The sequence below is a fragment of the Schistocerca nitens genome, chromosome 6, assembly GCF_023898315.1.
Source record: "Schistocerca nitens isolate TAMUIC-IGC-003100 chromosome 6, iqSchNite1.1, whole genome shotgun sequence".
Classification (NCBI taxonomy): Eukaryota; Metazoa; Arthropoda; class Insecta; order Orthoptera; family Acrididae; genus Schistocerca; species Schistocerca nitens.
Genome location: NC_064619.1, coordinates 348,797,342 through 348,810,004, shown reverse-complemented (window position 1 = coordinate 348,810,004; position 12,663 = coordinate 348,797,342). Strand labels below are relative to the sequence as shown.

Sequence of the window (12,663 nt, the reverse complement as noted above, 5' to 3'; positions counted from 1 at the left end):
TCTGCGTGTCTGAAGATGAGTGCTAGGATGGTTCATTTGAAAGAATAGAGCCGATATTCCTTCCCATACATCTCCTATCCGAGATAGCGCCTCATCTCGGAATTCTTCGTCGACGAGATGTTAGATCTTAATTTTTGATCTCATTTGACCCTCCAACGGGCATAGCATATACACTACCGAAAAAATTAGTACACCATTTTATAGGTTTCCAATTAAATCAAGATTTATTGTTGGAACAGTGCTCATGGAACAAGCAGAATGACGTCATAAAGAGCATCTTATGCATGACTGACATGCTAATTACGCCTCTCCAGGCCATCGACCACACTCCTAAGGTTTCAAGAAAGTGGTTCAAATGGCTCTGAGCACTATGGGACTTAACTGCTGAGGTCATCAGTCCCCTAGAACCTAGAACTACTTAAACCTAACCAACCTAAGGACGTGACACACACCCATGCTCGAGGCAGGATTCGAACCTGCGACCGTAGCGGCCGCTTGGTTCCAGAATGTAGCCCCTAGAACCGCTCGGCCACACCTGCACGAGTCACTTCTCATCCCATCATATCACACACATGCTTGAGTGCAGACAATATCGGAGGTCGTTCTGGCTAGGGAAGTTCATGCACGTGTAGCAGTGCACGTTGAGTTACACGGACATTGTGTGGGCGTGTATTATGCTTTTGGAATAACACATCATCTTAGTGTTCCAAGAACGGTCAAAGAAGGTGTCTAACAACATTGTGCACGTGCCGGGCGCTGATTAGCATCATCTCGAGGAACACCAAAGGTGAACTAGAGTTGAAACTTATCGCAGACCAGACAACAAGACCTGAGGTTGGGACCGTGTGTGTTTGACGAATGCACGCTACGGGAAACCTCATACCAGTTCTATGTCGTAGGCGCAACTGACAGTCACTTGCATGCAGGCAGAATGTGCTTTCATCGCTGAAGAGACGGCGTACCAATCCATCTTCCGAGTGATCCTCTGCACCACTCGATTCGTACATGTCGATGCTGCGGCGTGAGTAGTGGGCTGGAGGTGTGGATTCTCGCAATCTCACTGCTAATAACCGCTTCGCAATTGTCCTTGTTGACACGTCTGAGGTCACAAGGTCTCTTGCCGCTTGGAGTGGCCGCGCGATTAGAGGCGCCATGCCACGAATTGCGCGGCCTCTCCGGACCGAGTCCTCCCTCGGACATGGGTCTGTGTGTTGTTCTCAGCATAAGTTAGTGTCAGTAGTGTGTAAGTCTAGGTACCGATCCACCTCAGCAGTTTGGTCCCTTACGAATTCACACACACACACACACACACACACACACACACACACACACACACTTACAAGCTATCTTATCCGTGCTGTGGTAGTTGTTCCATCTGTCAATCTATCTGTCACTGTTTCCGTTACAATACGACGATCCAGACGTACGTTTGTGTTCCGTGGCTCTCCAGAATCTCAGCTACGGGTGTGAGAATGTTCACGTAATCATTGATACCGGCGTCGTTGCAGAACTGACACAGCATGTCCAACTCGAGTGTCAATTCTCCGAAAGGACCAACCCAACAATTGGAAAGCCACAATTTGACACATTTCAAATTTAGAATTATATTAATACCTTCAGCTTCTGACAGGCGTTGATATATATCGACGGGGACAGGTGAAAATGTGTGCCCCGGCCGGGACTCGAACCCGGGATCTCCTGCTTACATGGCAGACGCTCTATCCATCTGAGCCACCGAGGGCATAGAGGACAGTGCGACAGCAGGGACTCTCGCGCACACCTCCCGCGAGGCACACATTCTCACTTTGTATGTCCACACACTATATTCGTAGTCCCACGCCACACATGTCCGAAAGAACAGACACCATATCCATATAAGTATATATTTCAAATTTGTTCAGTTGGTTCTACGATGCGCGAGTGGCATGGTTGCCGGCTTGCTTGAAACGTTTTCGCCACACTGAGCCACTGTGGGCATCCTCTACTAAAGGGTAGACAAAGATGGCCCTCTGGTACCTATACCCCTACCCTATCTGTTGGCAGACAACACTGAAACCATTATCATTTCATCAACTACACACCAGGTGACATAAGCCGTCATACGATCAAAATCGACGTCGTCCTTAAAGGAGTACTAATTTTTTTCCGGGAATATAATTTGTAGCTGTTATCGGCTTGGATAATACTGTTTTATGTTTCACAGACTATCTAAACCCCTTAACACAGGCGTACACGAAGTATGAGCAAGTAGCTGCAGCACAGGAGGGGCGATAGAGGCGAAAGTTGGCGCCGTGCTGCGAGACGAGCCGTGAGGTGAGCAGTGTGAGTGGCGGCCGCGGCGACACACACGGGCTGCAATCAGCAGCTGCGCGAGCCGCGCTGCCATATTTAGCGGCGCCGGCGCAGCCAAGGCGTACACTTTAATCAGACGCGCGGCGCTCCCATCCAATCAGGGCCGGTGAATGCAAGCCACGGGACACGGCGGCAGCTCGTCGCGAAATTAGCAGTGCCCCGCACGGCGCCGCGGACCGCCGCCGTCTCTGCCTCTGTCTGGGAGTCCGGGCTGCGAGACTTGCGGACAACTCCGAGGCAACTACCCGTGCAACGCTGGGACGGTAGCGGAGCAAGCTGGCGCGTTATTGCTTGAGCTAAATTAACACGCACTGCTTTGAATGAAGCCACAACTTCGACGTGAGTCTAATTGTTTTAGCTGCATATTCGGGTACAATAACCAGTTCCAGTCACGCTGTACGTTTTCACTAACAAGTCATACTGTTATTTCCCCTTTCTTTGTTACTCTAGCCGTCATTGGCGCGTTGTCGCGATTATTCTCTATAGTAAACACTTTACCCTAAAACTTGTGCCATCTTTTATGCTAATGCTGATTACCGTAATAAATGGAATGGCGTAAACATATTGTGGATAGTGCCGTGTTTCGTTTATTTCCATTCTTTTTCCTATCATTTCTCTGAAATGAATGTTTCTCTCGGACTTCAAGTTCTTCAGATGATGACTTTTAAAGTCGTCTTGTACTCAATGCTCCAGCAGCTGCGCAAGTGTTATGGCAATTGTCAAAGTATATGGTGAAGAAATGCCTTAGGCCATTAACACACATACTGCCTACTCTGCGATCCTGCTGGGATACGTTCAGCAGTACATAAAGTGCTCAAAGAACTATGAGAACGTGACTTCCAGCGTCAACCATACTCCATTAAGCAATAATTGAGGAATATGTTTTTTACCAATTTATACCTTTATCTTTCACAAATTAAGTGCACAACAAAACATCACTGTATCGTCGACCGTTTACATATGAAGAACTGTAATGTCCAAAAGCAAATCATTCTTCTCGTACTCCTGGGTGCTTTTCAGTGGACTTTGAAACCTTTAATAAATAGTATGCCGTCCGTGAGTGGTTTATCGCGGCCTGACACCTACGTTGCATGCTCCCTGTAACTCTACAGAGATCAGCCTATGGCATCCGCTCCCATTTATCATTGAGGGGCAACGCGAGTTCTTGGAGAGTCTGTGGTGGAACAGAACGACCACTACCGCATTTGCCTGGCATGTCCCACATGTGCTCGACGCAGTTTCGGACAGGGCTCACCGACGGCCATTCCATTACTTCAGTATCCAAGCTTCGCAAGATGCCCTGAATAAAGGCCCTGGCATTAGAAGGAATTCAGGATCTGTTCGCTGTACTGCCTGACGGTAAGGGTGTAACTGACAACGACGAAGTCTCTATGGCCCCGACATCACAGAAACTCGGAAAGCTGCCGATGTTCTGGACAACGTCTAACAGATGACGTTCACCTCGGGATTCAGCACACAAACACGGCACTCACTTTGTGTCGCCGGCCTCAGCAGCCGAGCGGCTCTAGGCGCTTCAGTCTGCAAGCGAGCGACCGCTACGGTCGCAGGCTCGAATCCTGCCTCGGCCATGGATGTGTGTAACGGCCTTAGGTAAGTTAGGTTTAAGCAGTTCTAAGTTCTAGGGGACTGATGACCTCCGCTGTTAAGTCCCATAGTGCTCAGAGCCATTGAAGCCGCGCGGGAATAGCCGAGCGGTCTTAGGCGCTGCAGTCATGGACTGTGCGACTGGTCCCGACGGGAGTTCGAGTCCTCCCTCGGGCATGGGTGTGTGCGTTTGTCCTTAGTATAATTTGGGTTAACTAGTGTGTAAGCTTAGGGACTGATGACCTTAGCAGTTGATTCCTATAAGATTTCACACACACAGAGCCATTTGAACCATTTGAACCTTGTGTCAGAGGATGTCTGTGAACAAACGTTTCAAAAGTGCTGAAGCTGCTAGTCTATATGGGAACGGCAGAAGAGAAGGCTCGGGTCTCAGTAGGAAGGGTGTGATGAGAGTTCCTATGTTGAACATAAAGGATAGAACATATAGACAGAAAGAGAGTAGTTTATTTACATCAATAGGAGGCTCAAAATCAAGGGCAGTGATATGATGTATCTATATGAGGCACTATACCAAGACGACGCATCTCTCCCTGGCACGTGGCGTGATCATGTGGTTCAAATGGTTCAAATGGCTCTGAGCACTATGGGACTTAACATCTTAGGTCATCAGTCCCCTAGAACTTAGAACTAGTTAAACCTAACTAAGCTAAGAACATCACACACATCCATGCCCGAGGCAGGATTCGAACCTGCGACCGTAGCAGTCGCGCGGTTCCGTGATAATGTGGGTTCCAGCCGTCAGAAAGGGGGGAACACCTCCGGAGGCAATAAGAAAAATGCTCTCGATCTCGTCCCCATTACGTGATACAAATTTAATCATTGTTCATGATCTCTTATTGCACTGAATACACCATCACAAAACGCCAGCAGTATCAGCAGAGAGTGGCCAAAATGAAGTGTCTGTTCATCCATCATTAACATTATTAGAATTATTTATCACGTAATATCTCGTGTTTCTGTACATATAGGTGCACCGTGGCCCTGATGAGCCAATAGCAGAAATGCTGCACCTGGATACAGGAATGTTCGACATACTACTGTCTACGGTACCACAGTACCCTAAAGCCGGCCTCCCAGATTTATCTGTGCCATCGGAACATCCTCTTCCCAGAATACTGCCATTAGAAATATCTATTATGTGATCGCCAGCGGATTGACCTGTGTGAACATAATCCTGGCACTTGATAGCGGCTTTGCTATTAATTGAAGTGGAGGATTTCCAACGGGTTTGTACCAAAATATACGTGGCACCAGTGGGACTACCAGTTTAGTATGATGGACTATATTGCGATGACAATGACGAGTGAATATGTTTCAACCCATAAACCAACCAACGTCGATGGGTTTGTAAGGAAAATGTCTAATGCCATATGCTTCGAGAATTGGTTCTGCAACTAATTCAGGTGCTTTTAATTTTAACCCTCTAGTGTTGTCATTTTGTGGAATCTAACATTGATTTAGCACTCTCGACAGGCAGAATGTGACGCTTGTGCCCATGGGTCAGAGCAGCTTACCATGGCATGGACTTACAGACTATCTGAGTAGTCACAATGGAAATTAGAACAATATATAAAATCTTACATTCATCCAGTGCCAGAGTATTTTGTAATTTCTCCTATATTGTTGCTGGAAATTGAAATAAGAACACCGTGAATTCATTGTCCCAGAAAGGGGAAACGTTATTGACACATTCCTGGGGTCAGATACATCACATGATCACACTGACAGAACCACAGTCACATAGACACAGGCAACAGAGCATGCACAATGTCGGCACTAGTACAGTGTATATCCACCTTTCGCAGCAATGCAGGCTGCTATTCTCCCATGGAGACGATCGTAGAGATGCTGGATGTAGTCCTGTGGAACGGCTTGCCATGCCATTTCCACCTGGCGCCTCAGTTGGACCAGCGTTCGTGCTGGACGTGCAGACCGCGTGAGACGACGCTTCATCCAGTCCCAAACATGCTCAATGGGGGACAGATCCGGAGATCTTGCTGGCCAGGGTAGTTGACTTACACCTTCTAGAGCACGTTGGGTGGCACGGGATACATGCGGACGTGCATTGTCCTGTTGGAACAGCAAGTTCCCTTGCCGGTCTAGGAATGGTAGAACGATGGGTTCGATGACGGTTTGGATGTACCGTGCACTATTCAGTGTCCCCTCGACGATCACCAGTGGTGTACGGCCAGTGTAGGAGATCGCTCCCCACACCATGATGCCGGGTGTTGGCCCTGTGTGCCTCGGTCGTATGCAGTCCTGATTGTGGCGCTCACCTGCACGGCGCCAAACACGCATACGACCATCATTGGCACCAAGGCAGAAGCGACTCTCATCGCTGAAGACGACACGTCTCCATTCGTCCCTCCATGCACGCCTGTCGCGACACCACTGGAGGCGGGCTGCACGATGTTGGGGCGTGAGAGGAAGACGGCCTAACGGTGTGCGGGACCGTAGCCCAGCTTCATGGAGACGGTTGCGAATGGTCCTCGCCGATACCCCAGGAGCAACAGTGTCCCTAATTTGCTGGGAAGTGGCGGTGCGGTCCCCTACGGCACTGCGTAGGATCCTACGGTCTTGGCGTGCATCCGTGCGTCGCTGCGGTCCGGTCCCAGGTCGACGGGCACGTGCACCTTCCGCCGACCACTGGCGATAACATCGATGTACTGTGGAGACCTCACGCCCCACGTGTTGAGCAATTCGGCGGTACGTCCACCCGGCCTCCCGCATGCCCACTATACGCCCTCGCTCAAAGTCCGTCAACTGCACATACGGTTCACGTCCACGCTGTCGCGGCATGCTACCAGTGTTAAAGACTGCGATGGAGCTCCGTATGCCACGGCAAACTGGCTGACACTGACGGCGGCGGTGCACAAATGCTGCGCAGCTAGCGCCATTCGACGGCCAACACCGCGGTTCCTGGTGTGTCCGCTGTGCCGTCCGTGTGATCATTGCTTGTACAGCCCTCTCGCAGTGTCCGGAGCAAGTATGGTGAGTCTGACACACCGGTGTCAATGTGTTCTTTTTTCCATTTCCAGGAGTGTATATATGTAGGTTGGAACTTAAATAGTGGCAACACTGCTGTAGAGACACTATGGAATCTACTTTTGTCACAGTTGACATACTTACCTTACCTCCGAGCAAATGCACCCACCCGTCCCACGTCACCGGCGTGCGCACAATCGAGGAAAACACAGTCACTTGTGAGCGAGCGGTCTAACGTAACTTCGTCACTATGTTTTAGAAACAGGAATAACAGAGTAGGATCACGACTGAACGTGCCAGAGATCGTACAGTGCCATCAAGGTCTTTAAGAGGCTTGCGGGGAATCGGCATTGCCGTAGAGAACAGTGGCACGTTGGGTAAAATTCTTCAACGAAGGTAGGCAAAGTGTGGCAGGCATGCATCGGGCAGGTCGTCCTAGTTTCTCTGAAGGAAAAAATGGTTCAAATGGCTCTGAGCACTATGGGACTTAACTTCTGAGGTCATCAGTCGCCTAGAACTTAGAACTACTTAGACCTAACCAACCTTAGGACATCACACACATCCATGCCCGAGGCAGGATTCGAACCTGCGACCGTAGCGGTCGCGCGGTTCCAGACTGTAGCGCCTAGAACCGCTCGGCCACACCGGACGGATCTCTGAAGAAGAAGTGCATGCTGTTGCAGCGTTAGTGGACAGTGAACGCCGCCATACGATTCGTCATCTCGCCCACGAAACCGGATTAGCACATACGACTGTGCTTCGCATCCTGAAGGAGCGCCTGGGCATGCGAAAAATTGCATCACGATGAGTTCCGCACGAATTGACGGAAATGCAAAAATGGATGCGTCACGACGCTGCTAAGACGCACTTGGAGCGCTATGAGCGCGAAGGAGAGGCTTTCTTATGCGGTATCGTAACACTGGATGAGACATGGACCAGATCGTATGAGCCAAAACTGAAACGCCAATGCAACGAATGGCGTCATTATGGGTCGCTGCGAAAGTCGAAAGTGCGTCAGAGCCCCAGTATGGTGAACGTTACGGTAGTTCTCGTGTACGACTGTGATGGTGTTATCCTAACGCATTACGTTCCTTCACGGCAGACCGTCAATGCACAGTATTACTGAGGTGTTTTGTAGCATTACGTGCGAACAGCTTTGCGAAAGAAGCGGCGACATTTTCTGCGCAACCCACCCATCATTTTGCACGACAATGCGCTGGCGCATACAGCGCAAGCTGTGGTTGCTCTGTTCGGTCGATGGGACTGGCAAGTACTGTTCCATCCACCGTACTTAAGTCCTTTTGAATTTGATTTGATTCCGAATGTGAAGGAACCACTTCGTGGCATTCGCTTCAGACATGTTCCAGAGATGCGACAGGCAGTATACCGCTCCATTCGCACCTTCATCAAAACAGACTCTGGTAACTGTATACTACGCCTTCCACAACGCTCGCAACGGGTTCTACACAACCCTGGTGACTACTTTTAAGGACAGTAACAGGTGCAAACATGTAACTCTTTTGTATCCGTTGTGAATAAACAGTTGTCACTATTTAAATTCCAACCCTCGTTTATATGTATGTTACTGAGGAGAAACATTAGCAATATTACCAAAGACACACTTAATTTGTACACAGTCCAGCACCAGCACAGCTGCCATCATCGCCACAGCCGTCGTTCTTACGTCACAAACGACCCAGTAGGCCACGACCACTTTAAGCCAACTCGTGCCAGATCACAGTCCAAGGAGATAAAAGCATTACTGCCCACCTGCACGTGTCTTATAAAGACTTGTGCCGCTTCCTCCTCTGTCAGTAGTCAGTATTCAGACGTGAATTAACGGTTTGTATAAATTCACAGCTGCTGTAGTGGTCTGGGTATGGTGTGCGATTCGTAGAGTATAATAAACCAACTTGGTAAAATGTGGCTGTAACACATAAAAAAGAAAATTTTAGAAAGTAAAATATTATATGTGGTTTATATTTGTCAACCCTCACAGCTCATTTTAAAAGGTAGTATTTTCTTTTTTAAAGATGATATAAATCACTTTTTTGTTAAAGTTGCACATACCGCTGCTAATAGCATATATATTTACAGTGCCCGATAAATCATTCATCCAGTCATATGAAAACTGTAAAAGGGTATGGTAAGGGGAAACACTGCCTGTAGTAGACTTTAATGTGTATTAGTAATTGTCTGATTGGCCGATTTCGGCATCATCTCATTATGTCACTTTCAAAAATATGTGGATAACCGTTAAATGATCGCTCATACTGACATGGCATTTGACTGAAATTAATATTCTACATATGAAGCCACAGCTGACATAATCCATATACAACATCACATGTCAAATTTTGCTTCATATGTGAAACAGTATTTGTATTTACCTGCCACATCTGCTACGACAAATTACACTCTTGCGATGGATATCTTGCCTGGGTGTAGGAAACACAGTTTCCTACAGTTGGAAGAATCTGCAATGATCAACGGTATGAGGGTGCAAAATGCAATTTTAACCACTTTATTAAAGACACGCAATATGTACCCACAGGATACATGGCCTATAATTGAAAGAAAGGCGTCATGATGATCTCTCCCTTCGCATAAGCTTCCAAACTAGTCACCAATTCAGATCTCCGGGAGGCGACAGCAACGGGAGGGGACCATGAGAAAAAGTTTGAGCATGCAACGAAAGGATAAACTTTTCAGATTCGATGAATGGAATCTCAGAAATTTGAACGTGATTGGGGAGCCAGGAAATCTGAAATGAGAAATGCACATGCACAATCCAAGTTAAATAGTTAAAAGGACAAGGATTTGTGTGTATAAGAAAAGGATTTCTGGTCAGAAGACCATAGGGTAGTAACAACAGAAGCAGAAAATGATGCAACAAGAGTAGAACTCATTATGAATAGAATGGTATGGAAGAGACTGAGTTGCTGTGAACAGTTCAGTGATACGTGCGGTTCTAGGCGCTGCAGTCTGGAGCCGGGTGACCGCTACGGTCGCAGGTTCGAATCCTGCCTCGGGCATGGATGTGTGTGATGTCCTTAGGTTAGTTAGGTTTAATTAGTTCTAAGTTCTAGGCGACTGATGACCTCAGAAGTTAAGTATCATAGTGCTCAGAGCCAGTTCAGTGATAGCATGTTTCATTAGAATCGGCAGCAAACCAAATCGACAATAACAGTTCAAATGTACGTGTCGTCACGCAAGCGGAAGGTGAAGAGATAGAGGAAATGTATGAGGACGTTGGACGGGAAATGCAGTAAGCACAGGTAGATGAAAATCTAATAGTCATGGAGGATTGGAAGGCGGTTGTAGGGGGCGGGGGAGTAGAAGAAAGGGTTACAGGAGAACGTTTGGCAGTAGCAATGAGAAAAGAGAAAGACTAATAGATTTCCGCAATAAATGTCAGTTAGTAATAGCGAATACTCTATCCAAAAATCGTAAGAGGAGGAGATACACTTGCAGACATCGTGATCCGGTAGAGATTCCGAAATGATAAATTTTATTGAAAGACGTATTCAACAGCAGATATAAACCCAGATCATTATTTACTAACGATGAAGAGTAGGCTGAAGTTTACTAGACTAATGAGGAAGAATCAATGCACAAAGAAGTGGGATACGGAAGTACTAAGGAATGAAGAGAAAGGATTGAAGTTCTCTGAGGCTATAGATAATTCGATAACAAAACAGCTCAGTAGGCAGTTGAAGAACGGAAGAATCCTGAAGAACAGAAAGAACAGTTCAATTGATCGACGAAAGAAGGAAGTTCAGAAATGTGCAGAAAAAATCAGAAGTACGGAAGTGTAAGTCACTTAGGAAAGAAATACACATGTAATGGAGAGTAGCTAAAGCGAAATGTCTGCGTGAAAAATGCGTCTCAGGGCAACACTTGATCGCACAGTGCACTGGTGTTCTGCCGGTTCATAGTGACAGACGAGCACAATATCTCGGCGATCAGACATTGTTTATCCGAGAACTATGAGATGTAGTACGAACATACCAAGACCTTGACACAGTCTTCCAAATGCTTGCACAGCGTCGTTAGAGAGGTCGTAGTAATTCACACCAGGAACGAACTCATCAATCTACACTCCTGGAAATGGAAAAAAGAACACATTGACACCGGTGTGTCAGACCCACCATACTTGCTCCGGACACTGCGAGAGGGCTGTACAAGCAATGATCACACGCACGGCACAGCGGACACACCAGGAACCGCGGTGTTGGCCGTCGAATGGCGCTAGCTGCGCAACATTTGTGCACCGCCGCCGTCAGTGTCAGCCAGTTTTCCGTGGCATACGGAGCTCCATCGCAGTCTTTAACACTGGTAGCATGCCGCGACAGCGTGGACGTGAACCGTATGTGCAGTTGACGGACTTTGAGCGAGGGCGTATAGTGGGCATGCGGGAGGCCGGGTGGACGTACCGCCGAATTGCTCAACACGTGGGGCGTGAGGTCTCCACAGTACATCGATGTTGTCGCCAGTGGTCGGCGGAAGTTGCACGTGCCCGTCGACCTGGGACCGGACCGCAGCGACGCACGGATGCACGCCAAGACCGTAGGATCCTACGCAGTGCCGTAGGGGACCGCACCGCCACTTCCCAGCAAATTAGGGACACTGTTGCTCCTGGGGTATCGGCGAGGACCATTCGCAACCGTCTCCATGAAGCTGGGCTACGGTCCCGCACACCGTTAGGCCGTCTTCCGCTCACGCCCCAACATCGTGCAGCCCGCCTCCAGTGGTGTCGCGACAGGCGTGAATGGAGGGACGAATGGAGACGTGTCGTCTTCAGCGATGAGAGTCGCTTCTGCCTTGGTGCCAATGATGGTCGTATGCGTGTTTGGCGCCGTGCAGGTGAGCGCCACAATCAGGACTGCATACGACCGAGGCACACAGGGCCAACACCCGGCATCATGGTGTGGGGAGCGATCTCCTACACTGGCCGTACACCACTGGTGATCGTCGAGGGGACACTGAATAGTGCACGGTACATCCAAACCGTCATCGAACCCATCGTTCTACCATTCCTAGACCGGCAAGGGAACTTGCTGTTCCAACAGGACAATGCACGTCCGCATGTATCCCGTGCCACCCAACGTGCTCTAGAAGGTGTAAGTCAACTACCCTGGCCAGCAAGATCTCCGGATCTGTCCCCCATTGAGCATGTTTGGGACTGGATGAAGCGTCGTCTCACGCGGTCTGCACGTCCAGCACGAACGCTGGTCCAACTGAGGCGCCAGATGGAAATGGCATGGCAAGCCGTTCCACAGGACTACATCCAGCATCTCTACGATCGTCTCCATGGGAGAATAGCAGCCTGCATTGCTGCGAAAGGTGGATATACACTGTACTAGTGCCGACATTGTGCATGCTCTGTTGCCTGTGTCTATGTGCCTGTGGTTCTGTCAGTGTGATCATGTGATGTATCTGACCCCAGGAATGTGTCAATAAAGTTTCCCCTTCCTGGGACAATGAATTCACGGTGTTCTTATTTCAATTTCCAGGAGTGTAGATTGCGGCTATAATCTTAGTAATACTTGGGAACCAGCACTGAGATTAATTAAGAAGACTTTAAGTCAACAAAACGATCTGCGACCATAGTGGACAGAGAAGTTACATGAATGCTACCACAGATGCCGACACTAACGTCTCTGCGACCGCCAACGTGCGGTCTCTGGCGCGGGTCGC

The 12,663-nt window shown here is 48.6% G+C and overlaps 1 non-coding gene across 1 annotated transcript; it reads right to left on the bottom strand.

Moving 5' to 3' along the window:
- Positions 1-1,667: 1,667 nt before the first annotated feature.
- Trnat-ugu (transfer RNA threonine (anticodon UGU)) lies at positions 1,668-1,742 on the bottom strand. The gene has a single exon. It is a non-coding gene; the product is annotated as a tRNA-Thr (tRNA).
- Positions 1,743-12,663: the final 10,921 nt, after the last annotated feature.